Source organism: Macaca nemestrina, chromosome X, assembly GCF_043159975.1.
Source record: "Macaca nemestrina isolate mMacNem1 chromosome X, mMacNem.hap1, whole genome shotgun sequence".
NCBI lineage: Eukaryota > Metazoa > Chordata > Mammalia > Primates > Cercopithecidae > Macaca > Macaca nemestrina.
The window spans coordinates 39885960-39904732 of record NC_092145.1 but is presented as its reverse complement, the minus strand read 5'-3'; the positions used below and the strand labels follow the sequence as shown (position 1 = coordinate 39904732).

Sequence of the window (18773 nt, the reverse complement as noted above, 5' to 3'; positions counted from 1 at the left end):
TTCTTCGTTGGGGTCGGGGGAAGGGGCTACCCTGTGCATTGTAGGAGGTTTAGCAGTATTACTGGCCTCTACCCACTAGATGTCAGCACATCCCCAGTCGTGTTGATCAAAATTGTCTCCAGAGATAACCAAATGTCTCCTGGGTGGCAAAATCATCCCTTGTTGACAATCAGTGCCCTTTTAAGCCTTTGTGTGAATGAGTAATATAAGGTGTAGTCTACTGAGGATTTGGTTACGTAGTGATACTATATAATATTTTGCATTTAAAATCTGAGAGATGGAAAGACCTTTTTAAATATCACCTGAATTCCAAAGACATAAAATAAAAAAGGGATACATTTGACAACTCTACTTTTGCAAATATATATGTATAATTAAAAAGATCAAAATATGGATAACTTAAAAAGTGAGTTCAGTCTCAGATTATAGATTCTTTTAATATAAAAGTAGAATTTATGAGTGAAAAAAAGACAAATCTGCAAACATACTAGGGTAACTGATGAAGTAAGGACAATTATATCTTAAGACCTGTCTTATGCCTTGAACCTGCCATACTCATTCACGTTCGTCTTCGTCAAAGTACAAAGGTTCTTCTCTATAAGCCCTAACGCCTTGAAGTGCCTCTTTAACAAGATAGGAAAGATATATTCCATGTGGCCCTTTCTTCAAAAAAGAAGCTGATTTTTTGTGTGGTTCACTGTACAGGGCCCACAGCCTGTAGGAGTGTATGATGGGGTAGTTAAGTGTTCATATAAAGCAGTGGGCCTGACACACGATTTTTTTTCCTCCAAAAACTAATTGCAACAAGTAAGAATGTGGACCAAAATTAGCAATACATTAAGAATTCTGCCGGGCGCGGTGGCTCATAACTGTAATCCCAGCAATTTGGAAGGCTGAGGCAGGTGGATTGCCTGAGCTCAGGAGCTCAAGATCAGCCTGGGCAACATGGTGAATCCCCATCTCTACCAACATGGTGAATCCCCCATCTCTTCCCCACATACCTGTAACCTCAGCACTTTGGGAGGCTGAAGTGGGAGGATTGCTTGAGGTCAGGAGTTAGAGACCAGCCTGGGCAACACAGGGAGACTCCGTCTCTAAAGTTAGCTAAGCATGGGGCTGGGTGCGGTGACTCAAGCCTGTAATCCCAACACTTTGGGAGACCAAGGTGGGTGGATCACCTGAGGTCAGGAGTTTGAGACCAGCCTGGGCAACATGGTGAAACCCCATCTCTACTAAAAATACAAAAATTAGCCAGTCATGGTGGTGGACACCTATAATCCCAGCTACCCGAGAGGCTTAGGCAGGAGAATCACTTGAACCCAGGGGACAGAAGTTGAAGTGAGCCGAGATCATGCCACTGCACTCCAGCCTGGGTGAAAGAGCTAAACTCCATTTCGGGGGGGGGGGAAAAAATTAGCTGAGCATGGTGGTGCATGCCTGTGGTTCCAGCTACTTGGGAAACTGAGGCAGGAGGATCACTTAGCTCAGTTGATCAAGGCTGCAGTGAGCTGTGATCGAACCACTGCACCCTAAGCTTGGCTGCAAGACTCTTGTCTCTTAAAGAAAATAAAGATGATATTCCCCTCTATCCTAATATGCTGAGAGATTGATTTTTTAATTTTTGTCATGAGTGGGTGGGTACATTTTATCAAATGCTTTTTCTGCATCAATTTATATCATCTTAAGGTTTTCTTCTTTACCCTATTGATACAGCGAATTACATCGATTAGTTTCCAAATGTTGAACAAACCTTGCATGCCTGAATAAATCCCACTTGGTCACAGTGTATAACTCTTACACATTGTTGAATTTTATTTGCTAATATTTTATTGAGGATTTTTGTATCTAAGCTCAGAATGACGTTAATTTTTATTTAAATGTTTGGTGCAAGTCTCCAGTAAAACTGTCCAAGTCTGGAGATATTTCTTTAATTGTTATGGGGCTATTCAGATTACCTATTTAATCTTGATTGCGTTTTGGGTGACTTTTGAATTTTGAGGAATTTGTTCACTTCTTCCATGTTGCTGAATTTGTGAACATAAAGTTTTTGTAGTATTTCCTTAATTATCTTTTTAATAGCTGCAGCATATGTAATGATATCTTCAGTTTAATTCCTCATAGTGGTGATTTATGTCTTCTCTCTTTTTAATCTTTGTCAGTCTTGCTAGAAGTTTATCAATTTCATTACTTTTTTTTAAGAACTAGCTTTTTGTTTCTTTGTTGTTTTTGGTTTTCTATTTTATTGATGTATGGTTTTATCTTTATAATTTCCATCTTTCTGCTTTGAATGTGTTTTGCTCTTTTTTTTTGTAGCATCTGTCCAAGACAACCATAAAAAGCCACTAACCTCAATAAACTACTCATACAGAATTATCTATTTCTCCTTTCAGCCAGATCAGGTTTTTGTTTTGTTTTGTTTTGTTTTGTTTTTGAGACAGAGTCTCACTGTGTTGCCCAGGCTGGAGTGCAATGGCGTTGGCTCACGGCAACCGCTGTCTCTGGGTTCAAGCAATTCTCCTGCCTCAGCCTTCTCAGTAACTGCGATTACAGGTGCCCACCACCACTCCCAACTAATTTTTTTTTTTCTATTTTCAGTAGATACAGCGTTTCACCATGTTGACCAGGCTGGTCTCGAACTCCTGACCTCAGGTGATCCACCAGCCTTGGACTCCCAAAGTGCTGGGATTATAGGCATGAGCCACTGTACCTGGCCACACCCTGCTCAGTTTTTATGTATTTTGAGACTGTGTTGTTTGGTGCTTACACATTTAGGGTCACCATTTCTTTTTGGCTAATTGATCTTTTTCTGATTACATAATGTCACTCCTAGTTCCTAGTAATTTTCTTTGCTCTGTATTCCACTTTATGTGATATTAATATAGCCTAGCCATTCCTGCTTTTTAATGTTTACATAACTGTCACTTTCTATTCTTTTATTTTCGACCTGCATTCATTATTCTTGAAGTGAGTTTCATGTAGATTGCATATAGTTGGGTCATGTGTTTTTATCTGTGTTTTAATTTTTTGTTTGTTTGCTTTTTGTTTGTTTGTTTGTTTGTTTTGAGACGGAGTTTCACTCTTGCCGCCCAGGCTGGAGAGCAGTGGCGTGAGCTCAGCTCACTGCAACCTCCACCTCCCAGGTTCAAGCGATTCTCCCGCCTCAGTCTCCTGAGTAACTGAGATTATAGGCATGCACCACCATGCCTGGCTAATTTTGTGTTTTTACTAGAGATGAGGTTTTTACTATGTTGGCCAGACTGGTCTCGAACTCCTGACCTCAGGTGATCCACCGACCTCAGCCTCCCAAAGTGCTGGGATTACAGGTGTGAGCCACTGCGCCCAGCCATTCCTTTTTTTTTTTTTTTTTTTTTTTTTTTTTTTTTTGAGATGGAGTCTCGCTTTGTCACCCAGGCTGGAGTGAAGTGGTGTAATCTCGACTGACCACAACCTCTGCCTCCCAGCTTCAAGCGATTCTCCTGCCTCAGCCTCCCAAGTAGCTGGGAATACAGGTGCCTGCCACCACGCCCAGGTAATTTTTGTATTTTTAGTAGAAATGGGGTTTCACCATGTTGGCCAGGCTGGTCTCAAACTCCTGACCTCAGGAGATCCACCCGCCTCAGCCTCCCAAAGTGCTGAGATTACAGGTATGAGCCACCACGCCTGGCTGTGAGCCACTGCACCCAGCCTTAATTGTTAATAGTTAGACATTATTTACTTTGAAAGTAATTATTGATATGTTAAGGCATAAGTGTACCATTTTATTATTTAGTTTATGTTTGCTTGTTCCACTTTTTGTCCTTCTGTTCCCTGCCTCTTACCTTTTGGTGAGTCACTTGAACTTTTTTTAAAATTCCATTTTGATATGTCAGTAAGTGTTCTTGAATATAGTTCTCTTTTTATTTTTATTTTTTGAGACAGTCTTGCTCCGTCACTCAGGCTGGAGAGCAGTGGCACTATCATGGCACCACTGCAGCCTCAACCTTCTCCCAAGCTCAAGTGATCCTCCCCTCTCAGCCTCCTGAGTAGCTAGGACTACAGGCACTACCACCACATCCAGCTAATTGGTTTTGTTGTTGTTGTTTGTTTGTTTTGGTAGAAACCAGGTTTTGACATGTTGCCCATGCTGGTCTCTAACTCCTGGGCTCAAGTAATCCTCCTGCCTTAGCTTTGCAAAGTGCTGGGATTACAGGCGTGAGCTACCTCGTCCGGCCAAATATGTCTTATTTTTTAAGGACTTGCTCCAGGCGTTAGTGTATACATATGTACCATATCACAGTCTATTACTAAGCAACATTTTAGCACCTCAAGTGAAGTACCTCACTTTCATTTAGATCACTTGACTTTCTCTACCTGTTAAATAAATATAAATGTTTTAAGCAGTTTCTCTACATACATTGAGCACCGTGTTATATGATATAAATCTGGCTTCAACTCTCAAATAGCACCTTTAAAAAGCACGAAGAGAAGCTTAGTTTATTATATTGACCTCTATCATAACCATTCTATTTTTCTTTCTTTCTTCCTGGGGTCTCAGCATCCTTAGGTTATAGTTTCCTTTCTCTTTGGAAAACTCCCTTTCACCTGTTAGCCATTGTTTAATAATAGGTCTTCTGGTAAAAAATTCTCTGAGGTTTACTTCATCTGAGAAAACCTTTATTTCCCTTTCCGGGACTCCTTTTACAAGGTACCATGAGTTGAGTCTTACTTGCTACTAGACCTTGGTGAGCTTATCAAGAGTCTAGACTAGAATCTTATCTCTCACACTAAGAAATGTCACATACTTGATAAAATTTAACCTTCTTAGTAAGTGACTTTGTGATCTGATTCCTGTCTATCCTGGTTTCTTACTACTCAATGCCATTCCCAAATTGTGTACCCACAAATATACAAGCACACATTGCACACATTGTTTACACACACACACACACACACACACACACACAATTTTGACTGTCTAACTAAGATGCCAGTAAATTTGAGCTACTTTTTTTAGCAAGAGATATACAAAACTCACATGCTCACACTAACTCTGCATTTACACTGTTGTTGCCTATACCTTGAACTGGAGTTGGAGGATGAAATGCAATCACGATGTGGTGTGAGGAACCAAATGGCCAATAACTTAAATACGCACAAAGGTCTCTCATTTATTTTAAGCAGAATGTCTGCTAATTATGTAAGAATATATGTGTGACTTGAATGGTTTGCATCTCATTAATATTTAATGGATTTGGCTGATCATTCTCCCTTGATCACACACTATTCTCCAGCTACTGCCACTTTTCTCTACTCTCCCTTCCATAAAAACTTCAAAAATTAGTCTTTATTTATTTATTTATTTATTTTTGAGACAGAATCTTGCTCTGTCACCCAGGCTGGAGTGCAATGTGGCATGATCTCGGCTCACTGCAACCTCCGCCTCCCCGGTTCAAGAGATCCTCCTGCCTCAGCCTCCCAGGGTGGCTGGGATTACAGGTGCATACCAGCACATTGGGCTAATTTTGGTATTTGTTTTAGTAGACACGGGGTTTCACCATGTTGGCCAGGCTGGTCTCGAACTCCTGACCTCTAGTGATTCGCCCACCTTGGCCTCCTAAAGTGCTGGGATTACAGGTGTGAGCCACCTCACCTGGCCTGAAATTAGTCTCTACTTTCTATTTCCATTTCCTCTACTCTCAATCTCTCTTGGATCCACTATAATTAGGTATTTTTCCCTATGTGAACAATCATATAGCATGTATCAGAAATTGTGGGTGCCCAGTGACCATTAAGTTCATATGAGAGAAGAAAGGTTGAATACTAATGAGCTAAGCATCCTTTTTTTGTTTGTTTTTGTTTTTGTTTTTGTTTTTGTTTGCTTGTTTTTGGAGACTGAGTCTCGCTCTGTCGCCCAGGCTGGAGAGCAGTGGCGCGATCTCGGCTCACTGCAAGCTCCACCTCCCAGGTTCACGCCATTCTCCTGCCTCAGCCTCCCGAGTAGCTGGGACTACAGGCACCCACCACCACGCCCGGCTAATTTTTTCTATTTTTTAGTAGAGACGGAGTTTCACCGTATTAGCCAGGATGGTCTCGATCTCCTGACCTCGTGATCCGCCCATCTCGGCCTCCCAAAGTGCTGGGATTACAGGCCTGAGCCACCGCACGCGGCCTAGCATCCATATTTTTAGGTTAAAAAATCATAACTGCAAAGGAGGGAAATAATAAAGCAGAAAATAATAAAATAGGAAACACATGATAAAGCAGATGAATAAACCAAAATTTGGCTCATTGAAAACCTTAATGAAATGTATAAACTTTAGCAAAATTGATCACGAAAGAAGAGAAAAAGAATGAAAAGCATTAAAAATAAAAAAGGTCGGGCGTGGTGGCTCACGCCTGTAATTCACTACTTTGGGGATGCCAAAGTGGGAGGATTGCTTGAGTCCAGGAGTTTGAGACCAGCCTGGGCAATATACTTCATCTCTACAAAAGATGTGGAAAAATTAGCCTAGTGTGGTGGCATAGGCCTGTAGTTCAGCTATTCAGGAGGTGGAGGTGGGAGGATCATTTGAGAATAGAAGGCAGAGGTTACTATAAGCCAAGATCACTGTACTGCACCGCAGCCTGGGCAACAGAGGAAGACTTTGTCTCAAAAATAAAATTAATTGAAGTTAAAAAAATTTTTTAAGTAGATATGCAGATAACTGGTAATAAAAAGATATGAGAAACTCATGATAGGCTGGGCACGGTGGCTCACACCTGTAATCTGAGCACTTTGGGAGGCGGAGGCAGGCAGATGGCTTCAAGTCGGGAGTTCGAGACCAGCCTGATCAACATGGCAAAACCCAGTCTCTACAAAAAATACAAAAATTAGCCAGGTATGGTGGCACACATCTGTAATCCCAGCAACTTGGGAGGCTGAGGCAGGAGAATCGCTTGAACCCAGGAAGCGGAGGTTGCAGTGAGCCGAGATCATGCCACTGCATTCCAGCCTGGATAACAGAGCAACACTCTGTCTAAAAAAAAAAAAAAACCATGATAAAATTGCAAACTTGAATGAAGTGGGCAAATAACTAGAAATGCAATATACTGTAAAAGACTCAATAAGTAATAAAAAATGTGAACAGTTTCATAAGTCAAAATTTTCATCTGTATTAAAAATCTTCCGGCCGGGCGCGGTGGCTCAAGCCTGTAATCCCAGCACTTTGAGAGGCCGAGACGGGTGGATCACGAGGTCAGGAGATCGAGACCATCCTGGCTAACACGGTGAAACCCTGTCTCTACTAAAAAAATACAAAAACAAACTAGCCGGGCGAGGTGGCGGGTGCCTGTAGTCCCAGCTACTCGGGAGGCTGAGGCGGGAGAATGGCGTGAACCCGGGAGGCGGAGCTTGCAGTGAGCTGAGATCCGGCCACCGCACTCCAGCCTGGGTGACAGAGCGAGACTCCGTCTCAAAAAAAAAATAAATAAATAAATATAAAAATAAAAATAAAAATAAAAATCTTCCAACAAAGAAAAACATGGCGACCATACGATTCTACTATTGAATTTTGTCATTCAAAAAATAATAATTCTCACGCTGGGCGTGGTGGTTCACACCTCTAATCCCAGCACTTTGGGAGGCCAAGGCAGGTGTATCACCTGAGGTCAGGAGTTCGAGACCAGCCTAACCAACATAGTGAAACTCCATCTCTACTAAAAATACAAAATGAGCTGGGCCTGGTTGCGCATGTCTGTAATCCCAGCTACTCAATAGGCTGAGGCAGGACAGTCACTTGAACCTGGGAGGCAGAGGTTGCAATGAACCAAGATTGCACCATTGCAGTCCAGCCTGGGCAACAAGAGCAAAATTCCGTCTCTTAATTAATTAATTAATCTCATCTTTAACGAAATCTTTCAAAGTTTCAAAGTCTGGAAAGACAGGTGAAAGTCCACGCCTCACTTCATCAGGCTAACATGTAACCTTGTTAACAAAACCAGAAAAGGAAAGTATTAGAAAAGAATTACAGGGTAATCAGACTTATACTTGTAAAAATTCTAAACAATATTGGCAAACCTACTGCAGAAACACTTTTTATTATAAAAAGTGATGTGAAGTACATCATGACCAGAGTGGTCAGAATAAGTATTGGCTAAAGTTCGAAATGCAGCAGTTAATGGTTTAGAGGAATCGCTCTGCTGTGGAATCCTAGACATCTTGCACATCTTCTCATAGACCTTATATGCAACGTGCAACCACATTCTGACCCAAAACTTGCCTAGAACATGGAAAGATAGAGTCTTCTAAAGAGCTGTCACAAGGATATTTCTGTTCTCTCTCCTTACCTTGTGAGAGACGCCCTATATTGTGGGAGGCTGCTATGAGCAGTTTTTCATTCAATTTTCTCGTTCCAATGAAGCATGGGATTTTCCACCTTAATCTCTTTTAAGGTAGAGTGGAAGTCCATAAGACCACTTAGTTGCATTCTAGAGTTGGCTCTTCAGCAACATAGTGACCTACCACTCCTGTTGTCTGTTGCTTGGCCCTCTGGTTCAATATTTTCCTGTGGAACTGGGGTTGCACAGAGCTAAGACCATGCTGATTGTTTTTGCAGTCTGTATAAGTAACACATTGTCTGAATCTTTTAGGGCTCATTGTCTCTTTATTAGCCAAATCTGTAGAAGTGTGATAAGCCTACCTAGCAGCTGTTATCAGCTGGTGCTTAGGAAATGCTTGATTTCTTGACACATGATGATGGGAAAGTCTGGGAGTGGTGGCTCAAGCCTGCAGTCCCAACAATTTGGGAGGTTGAAGTGGGAGGATCGATTGAGCCCAGGAGTTTGAGAACAGCCTGGGCAACATGGCGAGACTCCATCTCTACTAAAAAATACAAAAATTAGCTGGGCATGGTGGTGCCAGCCTAGAGTTCTACCTACTCTGGAGGCTGAGGCAGGAGGGTCACCTGAGCCCAAGAGGTGGAGGTTGCAGTGAGCTGAGATCATGCTACTGCACTCCAACCTGGGTGACAGAATGAGACCTTGTCTCAAAAAAAAAAAAAGGCCAGGTGTGGTGGCTCACGCCTGTAATCCCTGCACTTTGGGAGGCTGAGGTGGGCGGATCACAAGGTCAGGAGTTTGAGACCAGCCTGGCCAACGTGTTGAAACCCTGTCTCTACTAAAAATACAAAAATTAGCCGGGCATGGTGGTGCATACCTGTAATCCCAGCTACTTGGGAGGCTGAGGTGGGAGAATTGCTTGAATCCGGGAGGCGGAAGTTGCAGTTAGCCGAGATTGTGCCACTCCAGCATGGATGACAGAGCAAGACTCCATCTCAAAAAAAAAAAAAAAAAAAAAAAGGAAAAAGAAAAAGGTTAATATCTAAAAGGCAAAAGTATAAATTTACTTAAATATATGGGAGACATGGGAGCTATGGATAAACATCATCTGGATTTGATCATTTGCTACAAGCAGGCTGCTATGTGAAAAATGTGATGGCAAGTGTGTGATTTGTGACTCCTATAGGTGCATCCTTGTACCCTGATGTGCATAGGTGATGAATGTAAGTATAGATTTTACCAGGGGCATTGCGTGATCTGTGGAGGCCCTGGGGTCTCCGATGCCTATTATTGTAAGGAGCTCACCATCCAGGAGAAGGATAGAGATGTCTGCCCAAAGACTGCCAATTTGGGGATCACTAAGACCTCTTCTATGAATGCAAAAAATGTGACTTCAAGAAGAGGTGATTGGTGGGTGGCAAGAGGTGATTGTTGGTTGGCCCCTTCCTCCTCCACATCAAGCTGCTACAGCCGGCAAAAAAGACGGCTACTACTAGCAGCAGAAAGGGAGCAGAGCCCAGAGTATCACCAGAAGTGCCTGCTAGTGTACCAACACCTTGCCACTCCTTCCTCTCTCTTCACCCAGATGTGTGATAGGGATGGAAAAGAATTCCCCACAGAGCACTCTGGTACATTATTGTCAGAGAAAAATTGATAGATTCGTTCATGGTTTCTTTTGAACTTGAGAAGCAAAGCTCTGTTCTCCATACTGATATGTTCACCCTAAAACAATATCTTCTAAAAAGATATTTCAGTCTTCTGCTTGAGGAGTTGACTGTGAAGCTATGCCCAGTGAAAAATGTGTTCTTGCAGCAGCTCTGGTGGAAGTTGTCCTTGAAAAACCTTTGGTGTGTGGTAGGAAGTTATCAGATCAACAAATGTGGACATTTAATCTTGTAACACTTACCAGGTGGTGCTGGTTTCATGTTATTTTCCTTCTGAGAAATTGGAAGTCCTTCTGTTGCTATTATATTAATAAAATTGGTGTTTACTTTCTGGTAAAAAAATAAATATGCAGGAGAATATCTTGCTAACATTGGAGGTAGAGAAAGATTTCTTAAACAATACACAAAATTCACAAGCTGTAAATACTAAAATTTACATTTTTATCTGTATTTACATCTTCTCTTCTTCAAAAGACATTATGGAAATAGTGACAGGACAAGGCAAAAACTGAAAGGATATATTTTCAAATAAACTCCAAAGGATTAGTATTCAAAATATAAAACGAGCCGGGCGTGGTGGCTCACGCCTGTAATCCCAGCACTTTGGGAGGCCAAGGCGGGCAGATCACCTGAGGTCAGGAGTTTGAGACCAGCCTGGCGAACATGGTGAAACATCTGTCTCTACTAAAAATACAAAAAAAAAAAAAAAAATGAGCCAGGCATGACAGCTCACGCCTGTAGTCCCAGCTACTCGGGAGGGGCACGAGAATTGCTTGAACCCGGCAGGCAGAAGTTGCAGTGAGCCAAGATCACACCATTGCACCCTAGCCTGGGCATCAGAGTGAGACTTGGTCTCAAACAAACAAAAAAAAAGACCAACTGATAGAAAAAACGGGAAAAACCCAGCCTGGGCAACATGGCAAAACCCCATCTCATATGTATGTGTGTGTGTGTGTGTGTGTGTGTGTGTGTGTGTGTATTTATATATTTAGTTGGGCGTAGTGGCACGCACCTGTACCCCAGCTACTTGGGAGGCTGAGGTGAGAGAATTGCTTGAACCAGGGAGGTTGAGGCTGCAGTGAGCTGTGATTGCACCATTGCACTCCAGCCTGAGCAATGGAGTGGGAATCCATCTCAAAAAATAAAAAGCAAAGAAAGAAAAGAAATGGGTAAAAAATTTGAATAAGGTCATTATAAAAGAAAGAGAAGGCCGGGCATGGTGGTTTATGCCTGCAATCCCAACACTATGGGAGGCTGAGGCAGGCGGATCACCTGAGGTCAGGAGTTTGAGACCAGCCTGGCCTACATGGTGAAACCCTGTCTCTACTAAACATACAGAAACATCAGCCAGCCAGGGTGGCACGTGCCTATAGTCCCAGCTACTTGGGAGGCTGAGGCAGGAGAATAGCTTGAACCCAGAAGGTGGAGGTTGCAGTGAGCCGAGATCACACCACTGCACTTCAGCCTGGACAACAGAGTGACACTCCATCTCAAAAAAAAAAAAGAAGAAAGAAAGAAAAAATAAAAGAAACATAGATGGCAAAAAAAAAAAAAAAAACAACTTTCTATGAGAAGCCACTTATAATTTACTTTAATAGAAAGTTTTGACCAGGCGTGGTGGCTCACGCCTGTAATCCCAGCACTTTGGAAGGCCGAGGTGGGCAGATCACGAGGTCAGATCGAGACCATCCTGGCTAACATGGTGAAACCCTGTCTCTACCAAAAATACAAAAAACTTAGCTGGGCGTGGTGATGGTGTGAACCCGGGAGGCGGAGCTTGTGGTGAGCCTAGATAGCGCCACTGTACTCCAGCCTGGGCAACAGTGCAAGACTGTCTCAGAAAAAAAAAGAAAGAAAAGAAAGTTTTATCTGCTTGTCTTTGTCCATTTTGTGCTCATGAGAAAATTGTTTAACTTAGGAATCAGAGAAATATAAATCAAAGCTCAGTAACATATTAGAAGAAAATGAAAACTCTGAGGCCCTGCACGGTGGCTCACGCCTGTAATCCCAGCACTTTGGGAGGCTGAGGCGGGCAGATCACTTGAGGTAGGGAGTTCGAGACCAGCCTGACCAACATGGAGAAACCCTGTCTCTATTAAAAATACAAAATTAGCCGGGTGTAGTGGCACATGCCTGTAATCCCAGCTACTCGGGAGGCTGAGTAAGGAGAATCACTTGAACCTGGGAGGCGGAGGTTGTGGTGAGCCAAGATCGCGCCAATGCACTCCAGCCTGGGCAACAAGAGCTAAATTCCGTCCAAAAAAAAAAAAAAAAAAAAAGAAAGAAAAGAAAGTGAAAACGAAAACTCTGATAATATAAAGTTTGGCTAAGATGTGGCACAATAGGAAGACTTATATTCTCTGATGGCAGTGCAAATTTGTACAACTACTATGGAAATACATTGACATTATCTACTAAACTTGAAAGTGAGCATACCAGCTGGGCACGGTGGCTCACGTCTGTAATGCCAGCACTTTGGGAGGCTGAGGTGGGGTGATCACGAGGTCAGGAGATTGAGACCATCCTGGCCAGCATGGTGAAACCCAGTTTCTACTAAAAATACAAAAAAAAAAAAGAAAATTAGCTGGGCGTTGTGGTGGGCACCTGTAATCCCAGCTACTTGGGAGGCTGAGGCAGGAGAATCGCTTGAACCCAGGAGGCGGAGGTTGCAGTGAGCCGAGATCACACCATTGCACCCCAGCCTGGACGAGAGAGCGAGACTCCATAGAAAATGAGCATACCTTATGACCCTCAGTTTCACTTCTAGGCATATACCCTAGAGAAATCTTATACACGTATACCAAGAAACATGTACACTATGGTAAAATTTAAACTAGCAAAATAACTGGCAACAATTCAAGTTTCTATCAGCAAGAGGATGGATAAATTGTGATTTACTGAAATACTCAAATACCATACAGCAATGAAAAATAACTAAACTACAGTCACATGCATTACTATAGATAAATCTCAGTAATGCTTAAAAGTCACAGAAAGTTGGTTGCGGTGACTCACACCTGTAATCCCAGCATTTTGGGAGGCCGAGGCCGGTGAATCATTTGAGGTCAGGAGTTTGAGACCAGCCTGGCCAACATGGTGAAACCCCATCTCTACTAAAAATACAAAAAAAATTAGCCAGGCAGGGTTGCACACGCCTGTAATCCCAGCTACTCAGGAGACTAAGGCACGAGAATCGCACGAGCCTGGAGGCAGAGTTTGCAGTGACCCCAGATCATGCCACTGCTTTCCAGCCTGAGCAACAGAGTAAGACACCGTATCATTTAAAAAAAAAAAAAAGTCACAGCAGAATCCACATACTATATGATTCCCCTTGCATAAAGCTCAAAACCATGCAAAAGTAAGAATCACATATCAGTAGAGATATAGCCATAGTCAAACTATAATGAAAAGCTAGAGAATAATAAAATTTAGAATAATAATTATCTGGTGGGGGAGGGGCCTCCAAATAAATGTATGGGTAGTGTTCTATTTCCTAAGCAGGGGTCATGGGTGTTTGTTGTTTTGTTGGGTTTTTTAAAAAAATCTTTTTTAGAGAGTGGGTATCACTATGTTGCTTATTTTGGCCTCAAATTCCTGGGCTCAAGCGATCCTCCCATCTCAGCTGCCCAAGTAACTGAGAGTACAGGCATGTACCATCACACCCAGTTTATACTTTTTTATTATTACACATTAAAATATACACTTTGGGCTGGGCACAGTAGCTAATGCCTGTAATCCTAGCACTTTTTTTTTTTTTTTTTTTTTTTGAGACAGAGTCTCACTCTGTCGCCCAGGCTGGAGTGCAACGCCACGATCTTGGTTCACTGCAACCTCTGCCTCCTGGGTTCCAGCGATTCTCCTGCCTCAGCCTCCCGAGTAGCTGGGATTACAGGTGACTGCCACCATGCCCAGTTAATTTTTTTTTTTTTTGTATTTTTGGTAGAGACGGGTTTTGCCATGTTGGCCAGGTTGCTCTCAAACTCTTGACCTCAGGTGATCCACCTGCCTCAGCCTCCCAAAGTGCTGGGATTATAGGCGTAAGCTACCACACGCCTGGCCAATCCCAGCACTTTCAGAGGCTGAGGCAGGTGGATCACTTGAGCTCAGGAGTTCGAGATCAACCTGTACAATGTGGTGAGAACCCATCTCTACAAAAAGTACAAAAATTAGCCAGGTGTGGTGGTGTGCACCGGTAGCTCCAGCTACTTAGGAGGCTGAGGCAGGAGGATCACTTGAGCCCAGGGAGGTTGAGGCTGCAGTGAGGTGTGATCGTGCCACTGCACTCCAGCCTGGGTGACAGAGTGAGATCCTCCTATCTCAATAAATAAATAAATAAGTAACATGCACATTTTGGTTGAAATAGTCTTGTGTATGTGCTATGTAATAAAAATTAAAATAAATTACAGTTGATTCTTCCATAAACTAGAATAGTATGAAGCCTCTTAAAAGTTATATTTTTATCAATATTAGTGACATTTATACGTGCCCCCATGTATTGTAAAATCCCATTTTTAAAAGATAAACAACCCTGCTCCATCTCCTGCAACTGCTGCCCAGGCCCGAGTGGTTCACTGCACTGTTAAGACAGATTCCAGATGCCGAGAACTCGTGCCTCCAATTCCAGACGCTATGTCCAGCAAAGGCTCTGGGGTTCTGGCCTACAGTGGTGGCCTGGACACCTCCTGCATCCACGTGTTGCTGAAGGAACAAGGCTATGATGTCATTGCCTACCTGGCCAACATTGGCCAGAAGGAAGACTTCGAGGAAGCCAGGAAGAAGGCACTGAAGTTTGGGGGCAAAAAGGTGTTCATTGAGGATGTCAGCAGGGAGTTTGTGAAGGAGTTCATCTGGCCGGCCATCCAGTCCAGCACGCTGTACCTCTCTCACCTCTGGGTCCTCTCTCACCTCAGAGGTGAGGGCACCTCTCTCACCTCACCAGGCCCTGCATCGCCTGAAAACAAGTGGAAATCGCCCAGTAGGAGGGGGTCAAGTAAGTGTCCCAAGGCGTCACAAGAAAGAGAAATGATCAGATCCGGTTTGAGCTCATCTGCTACTCGCTGGCCCCCCAGATAAAGGTCATTGCTCCCTGGAGGATGCCCAAGTTCTACAACTGGTTCGAGGTCCGCAATGACCTGATGGAATACGCAAAGCAACACGGGATTCCCATCCCAGTCACTCCCAAGAACCCGTGGAGCACGGACGAGAACCTCATGCACATCAGCAATGAGACTGGAATCTTGGAGAACCCCAAGAACCAAGCGCCTCCAGGTCTCTACATGAAGACCCAGGACCCGGCCAAAGCCCCCAGAACCTCTGACATTCTCGAGATCGAGTTCAAATAAGGAGTCCCCGTGAAAGTGACCAACATCAAGGATGGCAGCACCCACCAGACCTCCTTGGAGCTCTTCGTGTACATGAGTGAAGATGCGGACAAGCACGGCGTGGGCTGTATTGACATCATGGAGAACCATTTCACTGGAATGAAGTCCCCAGGTATCTACGAGACCCCAGCAGGCACCATCGTTTACCACGCTCATTTAGACATCGGGGCCTTCACCATGGACCAGGAAGTATGCAAAATCAAATAAGGCTTGGGCTTGAAATTTGCTGAGCTGGTGTATACCGGTTTCTGGCACTTGGTTGTAAATTTGTCCACCACTGCATTGCCAAGTCCCAGGAGCGAGTGGAAGGGAAAGTGCAGGTGTCCGTCTTCAAGGTCCAGGTGTACATTCTAGGCCGGGAGTCCCACTGTGTCTCTACAACGAGGATCTGGTGAGCATGAACGTGCAGGGTATTATGAGCCAATCGATGCCACCAGTTTCATCAACATCAGTTCCCTCAGACTGAAGGAATATCATCATCTCCAGAGCAAGGTTACTGCCAAATAGACCCCTGCACAATGAGGAGCTGGGGCCTCCTCAATTTACAGATTCCCCAAGTACAGGCGCTAATTGTTGTGATAATTTGTAATTGTGACTTATTCTCCCCAGCTTTGTTCCCTGGTCCCCCTGAAGCCTGCCAACGTGGTCATCGAAGGGAAGGGTGGGGGATCAGCTGCAGCGGGGAGCTATAAAATGACAAAAGATATATTAGTTTAAAAAAAAAAAGATAAGCTAGGGGTGAGGGCTCATGCTTGCAATCCCAGAATTTTGGGAGGCCAAGGCAGGAGGATTGCTTGAGCCTAGGAGTTTGAGACCAGACTGGGCAACACAGTAAGACCCTGTCACAATAAAATATAAAAAATTAGCCAGGCATGGTGGCACCCATATTAGTAGTCTCAGCAACATGGGAGGCTGGGGTGAAAGGATTGATGGAACCCAAGAGGTCAAGGCTGCAGTAAAGTATTATCTTGATGCCTGGGTGACAGAGCAAAACCCTGTCTCAATTAAAAAAAAAAAAAGAAAGAAAGAAAAATAAGTATGTATATTGAAAAATATACAAAAACCTTTTGTTAGTGATTATAGCTGGTGGGGAGATAACAGGGACCTTTCATTTCAAACTCACATATTTCTGTAATATGGGGAAGATTTTAAAAGAATGTTTATTACTTTTATAACATCAAAAGTATCAAATATTTGTAAAAGTCTATCAAGATAAAGTTAATGGTCCTAGGTATAAATTAATAGGCCTAGGTATAAATAAGTCCATGGTATGAATTTATGATGTTCTGTAGGCATATAGACTCCTTTAAAATGTTCACATGGGGTAGTCCTGGAAAATTACTAAGGTTCTAGGAGTCTCTTGCCTTTCAACCATAACTTAGCTTCTTACTGGAACTGCCCAAGCATGTACCTTTGTGATCTGACACCTGCCTTATGATGTAACTTGATCACTTGCTGTTTCCTCATCTCATTATGGATTCCCACTTCCACAGAACATATCGACTTTTTTTTGTTTTCTTTCCAAGATGGAATCTAGTTCTGTCGCCCAGGCTGGAGTGCAGTGGCACAATTTTGACTCACTGCAACCTCCACCTCCCAGGTTCAAGCAATTCTCCTGCCTCAGCCTCCCGAGTAGCTGAGATTACAGGTGCCTGCCACCACGTGCAGCTAATTTTTTGGATTTTTAGTAGAGACAGGGTTTCACTGTGTTGGCCAGGCTGGTCTCAAACTCCAGACCTTGTGATCCACCCACCTAGGCCTCCCAAAGTGCTGGGATTACAAGTGTGAGCCACCGCACCGGGCAACTTTAAAAAAAAAAAAATCGTATTTTTATTACCAGGTGATATGTCAAATAAGTTGGGTGCTGAAGATGAAGTAGGGTTAGGCATGGTTTTGGGCATCACCTGGCAGACAGATTACATTTACTCAAAAAGGGTCCACAGTCATCTAAGCAAAGTGTCTAATCATTCTATGAGAAGCCACTTATACTTTCACTTTTCTTTTTTCTTTTTCTTTTTTTTTTTTTTTTTTGGAGATGAAGTCTTGCTCTGTCACCCAGGCTGGAGTGCAGTGGCGCGATCTTGGGTCACTGCAACTTCTGACTCCTGGGTTCAAGCAGTTTTCCTGCCTCGGCCTCCAGAGTAGCTAGGATTACAGATGTGTACCACCAGGCCTGGCTAATTTTTTTTTTTTTTTTTTTTTTTGTATTTTTAGTAGAGACAGGGGTTCACCATGTTGATCAGGTTGGTCTCGAAATCCTGACCTCAAGTGATTCACCCACCTCGGCCTCCCAAAGCACTGGGATTACAGGCATGAGCTACCACGCCCAGCCTATAATTTTACTTTAATAGAAAGTTTTATCTGCTTGTCTTTGTCCATTTGCTGCTGCTGAGATGGGGCAATTGATGGAAAAAAAAAAAGAAAAAAAACAAGAGATTAATTTCTCATAGTTCTGGAGGATGGGAAGTCCGATATCAAGGTGCTGACATCATGTGAGGACCTTTGTGTTGCTTCATTTCATGGAAGAAGGCTGAAAAGGAAGAGAGCATGAGAGAGCAAAAGGGAAGGATGCCAAACTCATCCTTTCATGAGGAACTCAATCCTATGATAATGGCATTGATCCGTTCATGAGGGCTCTGCCCTCTTAAATGTCCCACCTCTCAGCACTATTGCATTGGATATTAAGTTTCTAACACATGAATTTTGGGGAACACATTCAAACCATAGTACTGCTTATAAAATGTTTCAATTTTCAAATGAAAATCTAGAGACTACAGCCGGGCACGGAGGCTCATGCCTGTAATCCTAGCACTTTGGGAGGCCGAGGTGGGTGGATCACGAGGTCAGGAGATCGAGACCATCCTGGCTAACATGGTGAAACTCCGTCTCTACTAAAAATACAAAAATTAGCCAGGCGTGGTGGTGTGCACCTGTAATCCCAGCTGCTCAGGAGGCTGAGGCAGGAGAATCACTTGAACCTAGGAGGCAGAGGTTCCAGTGAGCCAAGATCACACCACTGCACTCCAGCTTGGGTGACAGAGTGAGACTCTGTCTCAAAAAAGAAAAAAAAAAAACAGAAAAGAAAAGAAAATCTAGAGACTAAGCTTCTCTGATGATGAGTTCTTTGATGTTGCTGACCTTACTGAGGTGACAACGTATTCAACACAATTGTAAGGCGGAGGAGAAATTTAGGATACCAGGTGGTCCTTCATGTTCAAGTTCAGCCTGCTATGGAAGCCTTCAATTACATTTCTAACAATCTTTCCAGACTTGAAAATACTCATTGGTGCATGATATTTGATACTTTTAAAATAATGATTTGAAGTTGTATACATGTTACAACTTTGGAAGATAACTCAGTTCAATCAGAGTGGAAAAAAGTCTTTGCTTTTGACATCATAAAAGCAGAAAAAAAAGAGAGCAGCAGATCTCC

General features: G+C 43.2%; 2 pseudogenes; both read left to right on the top strand.

Moving 5' to 3' along the window:
* The first annotated feature begins 9125 nt into the window (after nucleotides 1–9125).
* Nucleotides 9126–9702, top strand: LOC105490499 (PHD finger-like domain-containing protein 5A pseudogene; annotated as a pseudogene).
* A 4886-nt stretch (nucleotides 9703–14588) lies between these two features.
* LOC105490500 (argininosuccinate synthase-like) lies at nucleotides 14589–15847 on the top strand (annotated as a pseudogene).
* The last annotated feature ends 2926 nt before the right edge of the window (nucleotides 15848–18773 follow it).